The following is a 20,502-nucleotide window of genomic DNA, read 5'->3' on the forward strand; positions in this document are numbered from 1 at the left end:
CAACTTTTGCCTTTCACACCCATCTTTTTCACAGGGGCCTTCGGCCTTCAACTGTGAAAAAGTAGCTTGCACCTCACATATGCATCTTTTAATTGCACATTTGATTAATCCTTTAATCAAATGTCAATTAAACATAAGCAAAGCATCAAATTTTCACGTCCTCGTGACAGATAGTGTGATAAAGAGGTCCAAGAAGGCTGGATGACATCCCTGAAAAGGTACATGAAGAATGATATGGCATTACAAGGAGAACTTCTTGATGTGCTTGGCATATAGAAGGCTGAGGCATTGTCCTTTACTCTTCCAATAGCAAAGGATGGGAAAGGCTACATCGTGGCATAAATTTGTGGGGCTTGCACACCTAAATTGCAAGCACTAGCTCTTAGAGTGCTCTCTCAAGGCACATGTTAAGATAAAGAAGGTGCACTGCATATTAAACCTCATTGAGCTCATTAAAACAGCCCCAAAACTCAAATTTTAATGCTAAGAAGAGTTTGTGTCTCATAAGCAAACTTTTCCAGTTTGGTTGGTTCCTCAATAGATAGTGTGCTTAGCCATTCAGCATCCTGCTCATTTTTGTTATCAGTCTACTCCACCCAAAGGCTGTCCAGTCCTCAGCTAACTGCTGCCATGCTCTTTTCAGCCCCTAGCAACCTGCTACCTGTTGCCGCCCAGTACACAGGAGGTGCACCAGTTGCTGCCTTTGCTGTTTTGCTGCTTGGCAACAGCTTCTAGCCTGCCCTACTGCCTGTGACTGCTTCCTTTACATCATGCGATTAGTTCAGGTCTGTGTTTTATGTTTTTGCAGGCTGCCCATCATTTGGTGTCACTCTCCTAGCTGTCACCCGGCTGCATGCTGCTGCATGTGGCCAGCTGCATTGTTTTCCAGGTAGTACAGTGCTGTGTGTACCAGTTTCAGGCTTCCAGACTGCTGCATTAGGATTTTCAGCCTGCTGCCCTTCCATTTTCAACACATTTCAGCTTTGATTGTGTCAAAAGATGACGTACCAGCGAGACAATATGGTTTGTGGGGAGGAACACGGAGTGAACTCGGTAGAGAAGAGAAGAGAGAAGAAACTCTGATGAATGGAATGATGAAGTTCTGAATCATGGAGTGAATGTGATACAAGGGAACAAGGGTGCCGTAGCACAAGGAAGATGATGAAGACAACCACGAACAACGAACCACAATGTCCTCCTGAAGGGATGTGAGGGTAGTGGAGAGGCTGGAGAGAAGAGGCGATGGACTGAATGATTCAGCCGTAAAGAATGAGTGAGAGAGTGGCCTATAAATAGACACAGTCAGTCTAGGGTGGTGCCTGTTTTTGAGGCTGCAAACCCTAAACGCACAATGCAGAAACGCAAAAAACGCAAACTGCGGGTGAAAGGTTTCTCAATAACCCCTCTCAGACCCAAAAGGGGGAACAAGAGAAAAGTCAGGTGGAGATGCAATGCCACATGTTGAAGAATGCTCATGCAGCATGTGCCACTTGGACAGTGTTCCTTGTGGGGAGATTGTTCACTTGCTCAAGCACCCTAGTACAAAGATGAGGAAAACATGCAATGCATAGGAGGAATGTCGGACTTTGTGTGGTGCCGAGAACCATAAGGATATGCCCGTACTCGATCTCGGGAGTGGGCTCCATGTTGACCAAGGGGCGAAGAAGATCCATTCTATAATTTGAGAATACCACTTGAAAGGAGACCTTTGAAGATAGTCAAGAGACAAAATGAGCAGTAGAACTTGAAACTCAACCTCGGGAGAGAAGCCACTAGCTCCCTGACTCCATGCTGGAAGGAATAGGAAGGCCTAGCCACCAAGTCGCTGCTGAAGACCCAAGGGCCCTGATCTAGGTAGATCCTCTAGATCTTGGGTATGAGCAGAGGAAATGACTGCTCAAAGGAGAGCTACTCCTCGAAAGTGAAAGGTGGTGGTATGTGAAGAACTTCATGGCACATAGGGTCTCTCTTTGAATCGGAAGGAGTAGAAGTAGGAGCCCCCTTTGAAGTTGAACAAGAACTGGAAGCCCTCTCTGAGGGCGAAGTAAGAAAATCCCCCTCTGAATCCTAGTTTGAGAGAGAAAGGGAATCCAACCACTCATGGCTCATGGAATGCGAAGCATTTGATGACGAAGGAAGTGCCGCCGGTTGTGCCGAAGAAGGTATTTGGGGCTTGGAAGAAGAAGCCGGAAAGCACCCAAAAGTGGTCTCTCAAACCGGAGTGGAAGAGGTTGGGGAAGGAGGAGGCTCAGGATGAGCCAAGGGTGGGGAACAGTCAGGGGCTCTCAGGAGAGTGGATTGTGATTGGAGGAAATATGGGCCGTGGAAGCCACTGTACCCGGAAGTGGGTGGGGGAAACTTCCACATAATGGGGTGGTCTCCAAAAGGGCTTATCGCCTCGTAAGGTCTTAGAGCCTCCATGTGTCCGAAAGGACTTAGTGTGCATTGGGTGCGGCTTATTGCCTTGAGCATAATACTCTGATAGTTGACGCAGAAAGATCTTTGTGGCCGAGAAAGGAGAGTTGGTTGAAACTGGTCTATGACTCACATAAAGCGGTAGTTCCTTCAATTAATACTTAGTCTTTTCTCTCACACACAAATAGAGACCTCACTCCCTCACTCAACACCATATTGGCCCCAAAGACCGGCGCCCCTCTCGGTATTTCTTTATCAATTAAAAGATGGAAAGTTACAAAAATGAAATGTTCCAAAATACATAACTTGTGAACAGTTGGTTTTCATCTAAATGTCCCAAACCACTGGCATTCTATTCTTCAGTGCCCATTCAATCTGGTCCAGGGCTCAGACAAACCATTAGTCCAATTTGTCCCAATGGTTGCCTCTTCTGGCTATGCAAAGATCTTGGCTTAATCGAAGAGAACTCTAGGGGTAAAAAGCAACAGCAACTAAAGAAAATAAAAATAAAATATTTATATAAGTAAATAAGGAAAGCAACATAAAAAAGTATCACCACCTGGTGACATACCCCCCTCTTGAAAGAAGCAAGTGACCTCGATTGCTTGCCACACATGCTAATGGATGACAAAGGACGATAACAAGATTCTCCATGTTATTAGTGCCATCGCATGTATCACTTGCTAACAGATGAGACGGTGTGATGGTAGGAGTTTTCCCACTACCATTTGTGCCATTGCAAGTTCAAGTCTCACATAGGTGGAGGATCACATCCTGTATCTAACTATGATTACTAGGAGCCTTTTTGGTATACATATTTTCAGATGCAACATAGGGTGATAGCACGTATCCCCGAACTATTAGTGTCACAACATGTATAATCATTCAATTGAAGTGTAACAAATACAACTTCAAAGCACTGAGATTTTATTCAATGATACACATGTTAATGCTAAGTGTAAACCATACATTGTTCATTATTCAATGAGATGCAGTATTCAATTGTACAATAGAGAATGTACATTGCTTCAAAAAGCATTCTAAGTCACTGTAGGTTCTAGCAAGAAAGCTTCTCGCTAAAGTTGCAATAATTGAGGTGAATCTGGCAATTCAGCCTCTTCCATCCATTTGGCATCCATTGGTAAATAGTTCTTGAACTTCACCAAAAATCTTCTTATAACTCTACCTTTCACTTTCCTATCCTTATGTGCCAGGATTTGCTTAGGAACTAGAATCTCATCTAATTCCTCTACTTCAGGCTGTTTCTCTTGAACCATATCTTCTGGCACTTCACCAATAAAAGGCCTCAATAGGCTCACATGTATTGCATTATGAATTTTCCAATTCTCTGGCAATTTCGGCCTATATGCCACGTTATTGATCTTCTTTGAGACTTGAAAAGGGCCATAGTAACGCATACTTAGCTTTGGAAACAAACGTTCCTTGCCCTTCTGTTTTCTCAAACGTGCATTTTTAAGACGCAATAAGACCCAATCATCCTTTTTGAACAAGAGTTCCCGACGATAACTATCAACAACTCTTTTTTGTTTAGCTTGTGACTTTTCTAAGGCATACTTGACCTTTTTATATGCTTCTTCCCGATCTTTTACATAACAATCTGCTTCAAAAATGTTATCTTTTGTCTGCAAAATGGGAGGCAATTTCTTTCCACCTTCCACAATCTCAAAAGGTGCTTTGCCAATAGATGAGTGCACTCTATTATTGTATGCATACTCAACCAATGGCAAGTAGTGTTCCCAAGAAGTCTTATGATCTGAAACATAACACTTCAGTAGATCTAAAGCAGTCGAATTTGCTTCTTCAGACTGTCCATTAGTTTGTGGATGGAAATAAGATGCAAATTTCAATGTAGTGCCTATGTTTTCAAACAATGCTTTCCAAAACAAGCTAGTCATTCTTGGGTCTCTATCACTGACAATTGACCGTGGCATTCCATGGTACTTGAAGATATTATGCATAAATATCTTTACCATGTGTTTTGACTTAACCTTTTTCCTTATAGGATGAAATGTGCTTGTTTGCTGAATCTGTAAATGATAGTCCAGATTCCATCATTCCCTGAAGAAGTTCTTGGAAGATCAAAAATGAAATCCATGCAATACTTTCCCATGGCCTTTCTGGAATAGGGAGTGGTTGCAATAACCCTTGTGCCTTCTGTCTATCAAATTTGACCTTTTGGTATACATGGCAAGATTTGACATATGCATCAACATTAGATCTCAAGGCTGGCCAATAGAAGAAAGTCTCTACCGCTTTGACTGTAGTATCAATACCACTATGTCCTGCATACATTGGAGCGTGACTTTCTAATAAAACTTTTGGCCTTAGCTGTTTTGTAACGCATAGTCTTTCATGCATCATGATAAAGCCTTCTTTGAACACATAATGATCATGATGTTGGCCATTGATCAACTGTTCATAGATTTCAGAGAAATCTTTGTCATCAACATACTGCTCTTTCATATCATCCAATTCATGGTGATAAGAAATTGAAACATCTGACACCTGTGGTTTGTGAGATAAAGCATCAGCAACTACATTCTTCTTGCCTTCCACATACACTATCTGAAAATGAAACATAGATAGAAAATTTGCCCAACGCATGTGTTTCTCTGACAATTTAGCCTATGTGAGAAAGTATCTAAGTGTTTGATGATCCGTTTGCACTACAAAATCAGCACCAAGCAAATAGTGCTTCCAACTAGAAAGTGCATGGATCACAACCAATAACTCTTTCTCATAAATTTGGTAAGTCCTTTTAGCAACAGAAAGTACTCTACTCTCATATGCCACAACTTGGCCATTCTGATTTAATAGAGTACCAATGCTATTTCCACATGCATCATAGCGCACTATGAATGGCTAAGACAGATCTGGCAAAATAAGTACTGGATCTGTAGTCATTTTCCCCTTCAAACATCTAAATGCTGGTTTCTCTTTGTCAGTCCATTGCCATTTGACATATTTCTTTTCAAGAGTATGTAAGGGAGAAGCAATCTCTGCAAAGTGTCTTACAAATCTTTTGTAGTAAGAGCATAGGCCAAGGAGACTGTGGACATCATGAACGGTTTTCAAGTCTGGCCAAGAGGCAATTGCTTCTATCTTTGCAGGATCCATCTTCACACCATCTTTAGAAACTATGTGCCCAAGGAAGTGAATCTCTTCCAAAAAGAATTCACTCTTCTTGCCATTAATGAGCAATCTGTTATGCTTAAGCTCATTAAAGACTGTAACTAAGTGTTTTCTATGCTTCTCTTCATTCTTTGAAAAGATAATCATATCATCAAAGAATGTGCCAACGAAACTTCAATAAGGGCGGAAAATTCTATCTATCATCCTGTTAAATGTAGCAGGAGCATTGGCCAATCCAAACGGCATGACTAAAAATTCATGGAGACCAAATGTCATTCTAAAAGCAGTCTTATTGATATCCTCTGGCTTGATTTTGATCTGATGGTACCCACTTTTCAAATCTATCCTACCAAACATTCCTTCTCTCTATAATCGATCAAGAATGTTATCTATCCTTAGAATTGGAAACCTATTCTTGATCGTGTTTTTGTTCAAGGCTCTATAGTCAATACACATTCGCCAAGAGCGGTCCTTTTTCTGAACTAGCAATACAGGTGAACAAAATGGGGAACTACTGGGCTGAATTAGTCCCTTCTCTAAAAGCTCATTAACCTATGTCATAATCTCTTTCTGCTGCATTGCACTGACCCTGTACGGTGGCCTATTGGGCGGACTAGTCCCTGGAATAAGATCTATGGTATGATCTTCAGGCCTCTCAGGGGATAACTCTCCTAGTAACGAATCTGAGAAACAATCACTGAATTGATCTAAGAAAGCCCTTCTACTTTCATCTAGTACAGACACATTACTGTCAACTTCATTAACTTGCTTTGCAAAAACCAAGTACGCAGGAATATGATTTTTCTTTACAGAAGTAATTACAGAGCAGAAACAACTGGGACAGACTCTCCTTTAAGCTTCACATCTAACACATGAGTCTTGCCCCTACGTACAAGAGTAATCGTTTTGTTGTAAGTATCCAAGATAGCCTGCTTCCTGTGGCACTATGAAATACCCAACAGAACATCACAGCCCTCTAAAGGCATAATATAGAACTCCTTTGTGTCCACATAGCTCTGAATGTGCATACGGAGTTTGCCAAGAATGGGTTGATAGATTTAGTATGTCCTGGGCATGCCAAATCAGCTTGTCCAACTGGTCCCATTTCCTCAGGATGTATACCCAGCTTAGCTGCCAATGCCGGTGAGATAAAGTTTGCACGAGCTCCGAGATAAAAAAAAATAAGCACTGTAGAATATCTTTTCTTTCCCCAAGCTTTGCACAATTCTGTAGCATCATTAATTGATTGATCTCCCACCATATCAGGCACTAAGCCAATGCTGGGCTTCTTTTTACTTGGCACATCTTTATCCTCCGCATCTTTAGAAGATTGTTGTGGGCACTTAGAAGCAATATGGCCTTTTTGTTCACATATAAATCATTTCCCAACCATTATTAAAGCCTTTCGTTCTTCAAATGATTTGCCAAAAAGTGGCCTCTTCTGTCCTTTGCCTTGTTTAAAAGAAGTCCAAGGTTGTTGCTGAAATCTTTTTTTCCAAAAAGACTTCTTTGTAAAACTGGTCTTTTTTGGAAATTGCTTCTTCTTCTTGCTAGGATCCTACTTAAACTGAGAATCCTTCTTTTTAGTGCCTTTAAAGCTGTCAGCTTTTCCTTTTAACAATGCATTTGCCACACCAACATTTTCAATTAATTGTACCATATTTGTAACCCTAGTCTTGGTACAATAATCCTTGATGGCTTTCGGCAAACTGCAACAATACTTTTCAATTTGTTCTGACAAGGGCATTGTCTTGTAAGAACTCACGGGCAAAAGTGCTTCCCAAAATTTCTTATTGTACTCTTCTCAATCCGCACAATATGCTGTGTCCAATTTATGCCATGCAATCACGACATCTTTCAAACGTGTTAGTTAACCATGAGGCTGCAAACATATGTTTAAATGGACCCAGGTGGCAGGTGCATATCCTTGCATCAATAATATGTTCCACCACTGCAAAGCATTACCTCTCAAAAAAGTTGCAGCCTTCCGCACCTTAGAAGTCTCAATAAAATTCCCTCCAGTGTAAGCTGCACCAAATTGCTGTATAAATGTCAAAGCTTTCCGCTTATCTTGCATACCACTGAAGGTTTCAAACTTTAATGCCTGACCACCCTCTTTATAGTCTTTAAGCTTTGCACTTTTTGGTGTCAGGTTGTCATAGATAGGTGGTTGTAAAAAGGGGTCCCTCAGGCGCATTATCAACATTCATTTCACCTGTCTTAGCTGCCGTATGCCCACTAGGCTGAAAAAAACCAGTCGTTGCATTTTGTACTCCAGGCATAAAATAAGGACTCTGCAAAGTCGGATAACCAAGATGTAGACCAATATTAGCATAAAGTGGGTTCACTGCCTCAATAGGCATCATTCCTAGTGGCCCTCTAGACAAGTATCCTTGATAACCCGTGGGTAATCCAGCCATTGCTTGAAAAATTGACCCACCACCAAAGTAACTAGGATAAGTAGCAAATTGGGGAGGAATAGTCTGTTGTGCCACTTGTGCATAACTACCTTGACCATTCACTCCCTGATCCTGTGCTTGTGCTTCTTGTTGCACTGGACCTGTCTCCATGCTTGGTGTCTTTTCCACATGCTCATGCACATTAGAGGTTTGCCTTTTTGAGCGCTCCATGGTATGATGTGATCACTTAGCTTGGGAATCCTCATTATGTGACTTCAAAAATTTTTGCATCCAAGGATTCTTTACAAGCTATTGGAAAGAGCCAACCATACTGAGGAGTTGTGCCATAAACAAGTCCTCTTGTTCTTGCTCCTCATCCTGTGGTTCAATGTCGGTTCTAGAAGGTGCTGACATCTGTGCACCAATACTCTCTCTTTGGTGTCTATGAGCAGAAGAAGAATTCTCTTCTTCATAGGGAAGTTTTCCTTTGCCTTTGTCCATGTCTGCCATCTCTCTAGTCCTATAATCTTTGTAAAACCTGTGTATGGCCTTTTCACCCAAAAGTATCAGAGCTTAAATTCTTACAGAAAAGAATTCAAATCCCGGGGATGGAACCATGAAACCGGTCTGTGACTCACATAAAGCGGTAGTTTCTTCAATTAATACCTGGTCTTTTCTCTCACACACACAAACAGAGATCTCACTTCCTCACTCAACACCAGATTGGCCCCGAAGACCGGCGCCCCTCTTGATATTTCTTTATCAATTAAAAGATGGAAATTACAAAAATGATATGTTCCAAAATACATAACCTGTGAACAATTGGTTTTCATATTTTCTGAGTAAATCCCAGCTACATAAGGACAGTGCAGCATGACCAAAACAACATCCCTTTTAGGAAAGCTTTTTCTGTGACCATAACTCAATGATTCATGTGCAGAATTGCAATCTGTAGAACTGTGTATTTACTGTTCTTACTGTCCAACATATTTAGAACATCATCCCTTTTAGAAAAGCATTTTCTGTGACCATAACTCAATAATTCATGTGCAGAATTGCAGTATGCAGAACTCTGTATTTACTATTCTTACTGTCCAGTATATCCAGAACAACATCTCTTTTGTTAGACAATCATTTCTTGGATAGTCGGTGGACAATGGAGTACGGCAGTGCCACGTCAGCAGCCACATCAGCAGACTGCGCAGGTGCCACGTGGCAGCCTGCAGTCGGACAGTTTTATTGCTCAGTCAGCCAGTTTACCTAGTGCAGTTATTTTCTATTTTTTGGCTATTTATAGCCGGTTTGTGGCACACTCCAACATTCATTCATTTTCTAGATTTTGATCTTGAGATCTGTTGGCTGAGACAGACTGTGCTTGGGCTGAGGGAGGTTGAGGTCATCAAGTCGGAGACATACGCAAATATTTCTTTTGCCCCCTTGTATATTTCTGCACTCTTATACAGCCCTGCAGATTTTCTGTGTTTACACTGTCTCCTTCTCTCTCTCTCTTCTCTCTGTGCAGTGGTAGTGGTTCTTTTGATAGCTAGGAGTAGTAGCTAGTTGCTACATACATGATACTTACGACTTTATGATTGATGTGTTTTGTGATTGATCATTGCATTTTTGCTTTAGTTTGTATTATGATTTAACCGACAGCTTTAACTCTTTAAGTCTTTGACTCACGAGTTTTTTTTCACATTTTCTAAGTTTAAACTTTATGTTATGTTTTACCATCTATCATCTATGTTAATATTATCATAAGTCATGACTCATTAACCTTAGTTTTATCTTTTCAGTTTTATTTTGAAGCTTGTATTGTGTTAAATGGATTATATATGTGTGCTTATATATAAATTATAATGATATTTTTCGAGAGGATGTGTTATTTGTGATTTGTGATTTTTGAATCATGAATACTAATCTTTAAATGAGTATAATTTAGAATCTTAATGAAAGTTGAAATGGATATTCATATTCTAGCCTTTGAGCTTTTAACTCTAGAGTCTAGGATGTAGGACTTAGGTTATAGATACTTATAATTTGTATATTTAATTAATAATTTTAACATGACATAATATTTTTTGAAATCTTGAAACCTTGAGATGTTCAACGAAATGAAATACAAAATGAAACCTTGAAGCCTCGAAACACGAAACATGACAAAACATTTCTGGTGACTATGATCATTATGCACATGACGCGCCATGCTACTAATGATGCACAAAATTCAGCAGCTAAATACCTTTGCTGAAGTATACAATGTACTGCACTGAGTATAAAAAATCCCCACATGAGATTAGAATGCAAGTACCAAACGATCATTAATCTTCACAAACGTACTCAATGTTGCATAAATCAATACTGATCTTGCAAATCACAATGATACACTGCTTTACTGTACTTGCTTTGAAATGTGTGCCTAAATAGACAATTTACAATAATTTAATGTTGAGTTACCAAATTTTATTGAAAATCTCCAAAATTTACTACCAAAATCTGACTAATGCAGTAAGTTAATACTGATGCATCACTTCTTGTCTGCCTTGGAATGCATGTTGGGTAAAATTTTCAAATTTATTCGTAAGATTTTAAAAAAATTAAAGAAACTTATATCTTACAATCTAAATTTTTGTTGAAATGTTGCCTTGAGATATGTGTCCATAGTAATAGACACCTGGAATCCGTCTCCTTGAAACTAGCATTTCTCCTCGAACATGGTGGTAAATAACTTGATTAAGTACTAATTACAATAACCATAAAATTTACGTAAATGTAAAATGCATACTTTATCAATTTAATCTTGGACTTTCAATATCCTGTTGACCTTAAAATTAGTGCCCCTTGTAGTATTTCTTTATCTTATATTGCAAATGGAAGGAGTATAATTGAGATACTTTGATCTTTTCCGCTAATCCAAGCGCCTCTTGTTATCAAAACTAACCAATAAGCCTCCAAACTGTAGTGACGGCTCCGGCACGGAGATCGAGACAGTCAATCGTTACGCGTAGTGAGAGACAGAGAGAGCGAGATAGAGTAGAGTAGAGAGTGAGCATGTTTGTAGGTACAATGACGAGAGTGTACCTTTAGGTTTTTAGATAGATATATATGTATAAGTTCAAGTGCTAAGGGTGTGTTCACATCCGAGCACTTTTAAAGGCACGAGGGCCTTTATTCCTAACAACCTCCCACCTAAAGGCAATGTGCCTTAAGAGGAGAAAAGAATCAGCTAAGTCTACGTGTGTACAAAGCTGAAATACATATATCTATCCAACTCCCATCATCTGTCGGTAATGAGCAAACTGCTTTGTTGGAAGACCCTTTGTGAGAAGGTTTGCAGGATTATTAATGTATGTACTTTGATAAGCTCAATGCTCTTGTTATCAAGTATATCTCTAACGAAGTGGTACTTCATCTATATGTGCTTTGTCTTTGCATGAAAGACATGATTCCGTGCTAGCATGATATGTTAGCAGAGTATTTGTCACCTCATGTGTGAGTCTGAGCTTGATCTGGGCTGGGTATTTTTATTAGGTATTTTTCTGGTGTGGCATTTTATGCCAGTGGAGCATTTTATGCACCAGTCGGCCAGCATTAATGCTGTCCGACCAACATTATTGCTCCCCACTTTTTCAGCCTATTTATACTCAGTGGCTCCTCCTCACTCAATCACTTCATCTTCACCATCTGCAGACTCTGTGGAGAGAGGAGCCAGTGCCAGTGCCCACGCAGCCAGTGACTCACTGTTGTATGCGACTGTCTCGTGTTCAGATATATGGATTCCATTTCCCGTGCATACATCTGAGTTCTCATCTGTATCGTTTTCTTTTCTTTTCTCTTTTTGTCTTGTGTTTCAGCAGTTTATTTCAGCACATGTTTATGCTTCCACCGCTGCTCCACTTCTGACAGATAGCACTCTGACTATCACAATGGAGAATAGGTAACTCTGTGATGCGAAGCTCTTCGACCAGACGTGAAAGCCATAAAGCCTTCTTGCATGCCTCAGTGGCAGCTACATACTCTGCCTCTGTAGTAGACAATGGAACACACTTTTGTAGCTCGAGATCCAAGAGACTGCTCCTGTGAAAGTAAACACATACCCAGAAGTGGACTTCTTGCAATCTGCATGACCAGCATAGTCTGCATCCGTAAAGCCAACAACAGATGCCTTCTGCTTCCCAAAGCAGATGCACAACTCCTTTGTGCCTTTGAGGTTTCTCATAATACCTTTCATTGCATCCGAATGCTTCTTGCTAGGGGTTGCCATGTATTTGCTAACCACTCCCAATGCAAAGGCAATGTCAGGATATGTAGCAACCATAGCATACATCTTACTGCGAACAGCTGAAGCATATGGTATCTTGGCCATTTCAGCTTTCTCATCATTAGATGTAGGGCTGTCCTCTGCACTGAGTTTCACATATGGAGACAATGGAACCCCAATTGTTTTCCCCCCCTCCATATTGAAACATTGCAAAACCTTGGAGATATACTCCTGCTGAGATAGATAGAGTAAGCTTGTCCACCTATCTCTGAGTATTCGCATGCCAAGAATGTGATTTGCATCATCAAGATCCTTTATGTCAAAGCTGCCGTGAAGACTTTGCTTCAATGAATCCAAGGCATGAGTATCCCTGCCAGCAATCAGCATGTCATTATCATACAAAATCAAGATAATCAGGCTGCCATCTGTTACCTTCTTGGTGTACAAGCAGTGATCCACTTGACTTCTATGAAAGTCTTGGGACTGTATGAATGTATCAAACTTATAATACCATTCTCTTGGTGCTTGTTTCAGCCCATACAAACTCCTTTTGAGTTTACATACCATCTTTTCTTTCCCTTGTTCAACAAACCCTTCAGGCTGTTGCATATATATGTCCTCATGCAGATCACCATGTAAAAATACAGTCTCTACATCCATCTGTATAAGCTCCATATCCTCAACTGCAACCAAGCTCAAAATAGTTCTCAATATAGTCATCTTGACTACAGGAGAGAAAATCTCATCAAAGTCAATTCCATGCTCCTGCTTGTACCCCTTTGCAACCAATCTTGCTTTGTACTTTGGTGAGGAATCAAAAGTGACCTTCATCTTGTAAATCCATTTGCATGAAAGTGTTTTCTGCCCCTTAGGCAATTGTACGAAGTTCCAAGTGTCATTTTTCTCAAGAGATTTCATCTCTGACAACATGGCTTTATACCATTTCTTGCTGTCCTGCCTGTCCATTGCTTCCTGCTTGTACCCCTTTGTAACAAATCTTGTTTTGTACTTTGGTGAGGAACCAAAAGTGACCTTCATCTTGTAAACCCATTTGCATGGAAGTGTTTTCTGTCCCTTAGGCAATTGCACCAAGTTCCAAGTGCCATTTTTCTCAAGAGATTCCATCTCTGACAACATGGCTTTATACCATTTCTTGCTGTCCTGTCTGTCCATTGCTTCCTTGAAGCAAGAGGGTTCACCACAGTCTGTCAACATGACATAATCAGCCACATTATTTGCACCAAGAATAAATCTGTCAAGTTGTCTAGTAGTCCTAGATGATCTCCTAACCCAATGGTCATTGTTTGCTTGCTGTTCCTGCAAATTTTCATTTTTAGCATGCTATCTTGGCATTTCAGTCTGCAAATTAGCATTAACAGCTTGGTCCTGGCTGTTCTTGCACATGTAGTGGCTCATTATCATGGGCAATAGCTAGCTGATCATTTCGAGCATCATTTCCTGCATTTACGGGTTCATTTACAGCAAGTATTTGCTGCTGTACAACGGCACATTTTGCTGTCCAAAAGGTATTTCTTCCCAGAATACAACCCTACAGACCTCCTTAGTCTTTTCGGGCCGTTTGTGCATGTGATCTTCCCAGAAGTTAACGTCATTGCTGTGTACTACTTTCCTTTTCTCGGGATCCCACAATTTATACCCCATTTCACCCTCGTCACCATATCCTAGGAAAATGCATTTACAAGACTTTGGCTCAAGTTTGTTGCGTTTTTCTTTACGAATGTGCGTAAAAGCCTCGTAGCCAAACACTTTCAGATGAGCATATGAAGGTGGCTTGCTCGACCACGCTTCTTGGGGAACTCCTCCCCTCAAAGACCTGTTTGGGTGATCGATTAATTAAGTGGATGGCTATCATAACAGCCTCTGCCCAAAAACCATGGGGTAATGCAACATGAGACAGCATGGTATGGACCATATCCTGTATGGTCCGATTCATACGCTCTGTGGCTCCATTTTGGGGTGGATTATGAGAAGCAGTGAGCTTCCTCTTTATCCCTTTGTTGTCACAAAATGCCTGAAAGGCCTTGGACACATATTCCCCACCATTATCAGAGCGAAGGCACTTAAGTGGCTTATCTGTTTGATTTTCAGCCAATGCCAAGAAATTTTTAAACTTGTCAAGCACTTTATCCTTTCTACGAAAGGGTAAACCCATACCTTTCGTGTAGCATCATCGACAAAGGTGACAAAAGATTTCTTCCGAATGTACTAACTCTAGAGGAGAAGATTTCAAAGAAAGAGACTTTTTATGAGACGTCTGTGTATGTTTGCCATAAATACAATGATCTCAGTGCTCAAAATCAGCATAACGAAGACAAGGCAAGTAACCCAAACGAGAAAGCACTTTCATTCCTGTTTGACTCATGTGTCCCAACCGGCAATGCCAGAAGGAAACACTTGGTTGCTCGGTCACGGCATCAACATGGTCACGCACACTAGATACATGAAGTGGATACAAAGTATCACTTTTGCAACCTCTGGCAATCACTCTTGATCCCTTACAAATCTTCCATTTTCCATCACCAAAGGTGGTATGAAAACTATCATCATCTAGCTGCCCTGTGCTAATCAAGCTCTTCTTGAGCTGAGGTACATGCCGCACATGCTGAAGTGTAAAGACAGAGCCATGCTGAAACTGTAACTGCACACTGCCAATACTTGCAATCTCACATGCATAGTTGTCCCCAAGATGGACAACACCATGTCGATCCCCTGTATAGGCAGAGAACCACTCACGATGAGGGGTGACATGAAAGGAAGCACCTGAATCGAGAATCCAGGTATCCATATCATCATCTGTATCTGCAAGTAAAGCATGTGCACCAAAGTGTGAAGAGACAAAGAGTACGTCACTCCCACTATCACTGTCATGAGTGACTACATTCATCTCTTCAATTTTTACACTGCTCTTCTTAGGTTGACTGTCCGTCTTCTCTTCCTTGTTTTCATCTGTCTTTTTGCCTTTTCCTTTCTCTTTCTTCCATTTGTAGCAATCGCGTTTAAAGTGACTTTTCTTGCCACAATGATGACATTTAACGTCTTCTCTTCCTTGCTATCATCTGTCTTTTTGCCTTTTCGTTTCTCTTTCTTCCATTTGTAACAATCACATTTAAAGTGACCCTTCTTGCCACAGTGATGACATTCAACATCTTTGCCACGTGATTTACTGCATCCGTTGCTATCATATTTGCCCTTCTGCTGTGATCTGTCCCTAGTATGCAAAGCACTAGAAGACTTACTGGATGCACTGTTTTACTGATTCATTTCTTCCATAAGTAGAGCACTCTCTACATGAGCATACAAAAGGATCACATTAGAATTGCTCATAACAGTCCTGAATGTATCCCAACTCTCTGGTAGAGTGCAAAGCAAGAAAGTAGCCTTAAATTCCTCATTAATCATGAACTTCAAGGCAACCAGCTGGCTAAAAATTGAGTTAAACTCACTCAAGTGAGTAGACATTGCTGTACCCTCTTTCATACGCAAATCCATAAGCTTTTTCAGCCAATACACTTTGCTTGTAGCACTCTTCTGTGCATACAGTTCTTCCAATCTTGTCCAAATAGCATATGTAGAATCCAAACCTTCAATGTTCAACAGCAAGGCATCAGAAATCGACAGCTCTATGGTTGAGTGTGCAAGCTCATTTAACTCATCCCAATCGTCCTGTTCCATGTCCGCGGGCTTTGCCCCTTTGGTTTTGATCGGCTTTGCCTGCTTCTTTTGCAACAGGATATTATAGCACTGCTTTTGCCAAACTGCAAAGTTATGTGCGCCTTTAAGCTTCTTTATGTGTCAGATTACTACTGTCATTGCTGCCAGCCATGATTTTCAGCCCAAATGTGACAAAAAAACCAGCAAATGCAGGCCCAAACTGTCACCCAAGTGACCAAGGTACAAACAAGTACCAACCAACAATAAATGACCACGTAGAAGCACAGATTTCAGATCTGTAAATAAATTTTCAGAAGCACCAAACCATGTGCTACAGCATTCCACAATTGATTACAGCTGTTCCACGGGCATATGCATCACATTACATGAGAAATCCCAAATTTTAGCTGCAATTTCGGTTGTACATGTACCCATTGGCATAAAATTTGACACGAACGGTCAAAAGCCCCAAATTTTTTTTGCTCAAAGCATCAACCACACATCTGCATTTTCTTTGGTATGAATACAACATGCCAATTTGGCCAAAATAGAGCAATTTCAGCAAAACCCCCAAATTTTACCAAGTGTTGATGTCCAAATTGCGTGGAATTCAACCTGCATGTACATAAAATGACCAAATGCTGCATAGATTTTTCCCAAATTGCAAAAGCCTCAGATTGCTGGGGGTCCAATGTGCATCAATTTCGAGAAATTGGGTAAATTTCAGCCCAATTTGTGCATGTACATGAAAAGCCCCAAATGTCGGGAACAAATTGTCACAAATTCCTGCAATTTCTGAGACAAATATTACTATTGCATCTTGCTCACACCAAATCTGGACAAATCCCCAAATTTTCCAAGTCCTCGTGTACTAATTACAGTGAAATTGAAAGAATTTCACTAAAATGTGAAAAGCCCCAAAATTCCCGGGCAAATGTGCACCGACTTTGCAATTTCTGAGTCAGATTGTCCAATTTTGTGTTGAGATCCCCAAATTTGAGAAAAGCCCCAAATTTCTAGGCCTAAATCTGCATAGATTTGCACATTGTGCTTGCGCACACGAACACCCAGAGGAGAGAAGGCAAATTCAAGGAGATTTTGAATAAATAGAATATCTCTCCTTTTTTTGTTTGATAGATGTGACGGGGTCTGTTGACCCCGCTCAATTGTCTCGCCATGCGCGATCTGTCGTGACAACTGCTGCTGTCCACCGTGATCTGTCTTGCCGGTTGTTGTCCGTCGACTGCTGCATGCGCTGTCCGCTGTACCTGTCCGTTGGCTGCCTACAATGGTGTAGTCGTCGCCTAGTCGCCTGCAATCTCGTGGTCGTCTCCTGGTCGCATGCAGTTGTGTGGTCGTGTGCAGCCCGTCAGGCTTGCAAACCAAACTGTTCGTCGAACGTCCCACTTGGGCTGCGATATGTCGCCCATGAACTCACAACCTAAGCTTGCTTGTGAGCTCCTGCTCGAACTCCGAGAAGTACAAACTTCTTAACTGTAGCTCTGCTACCAGTTAGTAGTGACGGGTCCGACACAGAGATTGAGACAGTCAGTCGTTACGCATAATGAGAGACAGAGAGAGTGAGATAGAGCAGAGTAGAGAGTGAGCACGTTTGTAGGTACAATGACGAGAGTGTACCTTTAGGTTTTTAGATAGATATATATGTATAAGTACAAGTGCTAAGGGTGTGTTCACATCCAAGCACGTTTAAAGGCACGAGGGCCTTTATTCCCAACACAAACCAATTTGCCTCTTGGTTAGCTTGGGGATTGGCCTTCACCTTGCTCCTTGAAAGACAAATTCAGCCCCAAATCTGATATTGGTTGGTTGGTCTCTTAAATCTCCTTGAAATTCCTTAATTTCAGCTGTTGGAATTTAAGTCCTAAATTTTGAGCAAGCAAGGTGGCTGTCAAAATCCTAATTTCTACTGTAAATTAGGATTCACAGCAGAGATTGATTGAAATCTCTTCCTTTGATGGCTCAAACTGTTGGAAAATGTTGAGATAAATTGAGAAATGGCTAGGAGATGAGAGAGAATGTTGTAGAGAGAGAAATTTTAGAGTTTCATCACGAGAAACACTGAAAAACTCGTGTTGACCTACTCAAATGGCCATGGAAGCTATCACCTACAGCTTAGGACTACTAGAAAGACCGTTGCCCCATCTAGTATGCTGTCACCTGCACCAAAACGACCTTGGGATGTTGTCACACACTCTTGGAGGGCTCCAAACTGTTGTCACATGTTGTAGAATTGATCCTTGGTGGTTGCAAATCACATCAATAGCCTCGTCTTGCTCTCTAACAGCTTGCTTTTCTCTCACAATGGTTGGAATAGACTTTCATCAGCTCGTGAAAACGTTTTTCCCACTTGCATGGGCAAGTTTTGCCAAGTGGCAGTCTTCTAATCCCATTTTCTACCAAAATTTAACTTATTAAATTAAATTTAAAAATATTTATTTTGAAAATTAATTTAATAATAATTATTTCTTAGAAAATTAATTTCACGAGTTGATAATTAAATTGGTTAGGCCACTTTGTCTTTTAAGTATCCTTGAGTACTTAGTAGCCCTTAGACTGTCATTAATTAATTAATTAATTAATGCCTAGTCTCTAATGTCACCACCAACATATTAGTGGCCAATAAATTGTCTAGGCCAAAATCTGACACCGAGTACCACCTAGCACATGTGAGGCATAACTTATTATAACTTTTGCCTTTGACATCCGTTGCATCCTTGGGGTCCTTGGCATAGCTGTTACCATGAGATAATTTCCATGTGCATCATATGTGCTAAACAACCTTGTACATTTGATTAATAGCTTAATCAAATCTTATCGGCAAGATTAAAGCATCTTAAATTTCATGTCCTTGTGACATCCTAATGTGTGTCGAAGTCTCTAGATCAAAAGCCCCAAAATTTGGGCACCTTGGGAAACAGGCATAAAGTTAAGGAGCTTTAGGTGAGACTCGATTGCCGATTCGGGAGGTAGGAAGTAGGTTGGTGGCATTAGAGGTGCTGTGGCAGTGCAAAGGCCTGTAGTGGCAGTGGCAGAGGGTGGACAGCTAACAATGTAGGTGGGTAGAAGCGTTGCAGTAGTGGACTAGGCGAGGCAAAGGCAGCGCTCCAGGTGTGCTAGAGACACAGATTGGGAGTAGATGCATGCGGTGCTGGTGGCAGCCAGAGGGCAGTGTAGGTGGGACGAACGGGGCTAAGCGTAGGCAGTAGGAACATAAGATAGACAGGGATAATGTGATGTAGACGGCAGCTTAGACAGTTGAGTGGGCAATGGGTTACAACGTTGACATGTAGGAGGTGGCACAGTTGGTAGGGTGCTGTCAACGCAGATAGAGATGCTAGTTGAGCTGCAGAGGAGCAGTGTGGGCACTCTAGGTGTAGGCGTGGCGTGTAGGTGACAGGCATTGCTAGCGAGCAGGCAAGGAGTGTTGTTGGTGCCTGCAAGAGGCACTCAATGTGGGAGATAGTGCGATCGGGAGGCAACAACCTAGTGGTGGCAGAACAGCCACGCTGGTAGTGCTTCCAAAACTGGCGGGTGGGGCTGTGGACCGAAAGCTCAGATGGCTGAGCATTGGTGGCTGGTGGTGCTGATTGGGGTGGCAAATGTCTTGCTGGAGGGGCCAGCTAGAGCAAAATCTCAGCTGAGCTGAGTAGGTTGGAACTCCTCTCCCTTGTGCGTATGAAGGCTGGTGGCAGTAGGACCTTGGGCGGAGTGGCACTGTGGGATGGAGGCTGAGGGAAACCCGCACAGAAACTACTCTGATGCTAATTGTGAGAAATGCACGAGCAATCAAGTGAGAAATGAGAGACAATGATAGTGAGCGAGTTGAAGCAAGAAGATAGAGTGTACTTGCTAAACTGAAAGATAGAGTGAATGTACAACATTAGTTTAGGTCATAGGTTGACCTAACCAGCCTTCTACCAACTAACTAGAGTTAGGCTAACTTACTCTAGTCCCTAGTGTCACTACCTTAATGTCTAAAGACACTAGATACACACACATTATGTTGACACTTTAATAACTGTCCACACCACACGAACTACATGGGCACTGCCTAGAATTGCCAAATTCTAGCAGCTCTCAAAGTAGATGTATGTCCACAGGTATACCTAACACTGTACCTTCACTTTTACTTGAGCACGGAGTCGGTAGTGATCTCCGCAAGCTGAGTTCATTTTCCAGCCATGGCTTTGTGAGGGTCACAATGTCTTCAAAGGCAAGTTCATATTGCTGCCCATAGTCATCACCTAGCAAAACTCTGCCTAGCTTGGCAAAGCCCAGAGAGGCTGACTCTCTGCAGAACTGTCATTGTACTGAATTTAAAAATGCATACTTGTCATCAACCAGTAAAATGGGTGTCCGATGAACACATCTTGATATTATTTTTACATGGCTGAAGGTAGATGGATAACAGTGAGGATTCAGATTTTGGTTTTTAATAGCTACTAACTGCCAAAGCTCTTTTAGTAAATCAAAAGGATCCAAACTCGATCTTAGAGGAGAACCCTTTGTGGATTCGTTTTTTGACTGCCATAATGACTGTTGCAGATCTATCTCTTAAAACTAAAAGAACCATGCCTTGCC

The 20,502-nt window shown here is 41.3% G+C and overlaps 1 protein-coding gene across 5 annotated transcripts in view; it reads left to right on the plus strand.

Moving 5' to 3' along the window:
- The window catches only part of LOC148037870 (uncharacterized), a 137,351-nt gene that overhangs the window by 21,608 nt on the left and 95,241 nt on the right, over positions 1–20,502 (plus strand). The window lies entirely within an intron of this gene.

Source organism: Lygodium microphyllum, chromosome 4, assembly GCF_053477565.2.
Source record: "Lygodium microphyllum isolate KBCC chromosome 4, Lygodium_microphyllum_v1.1.10, whole genome shotgun sequence".
Classification (NCBI taxonomy): Eukaryota; Viridiplantae; Streptophyta; class Polypodiopsida; order Schizaeales; family Lygodiaceae; genus Lygodium; species Lygodium microphyllum.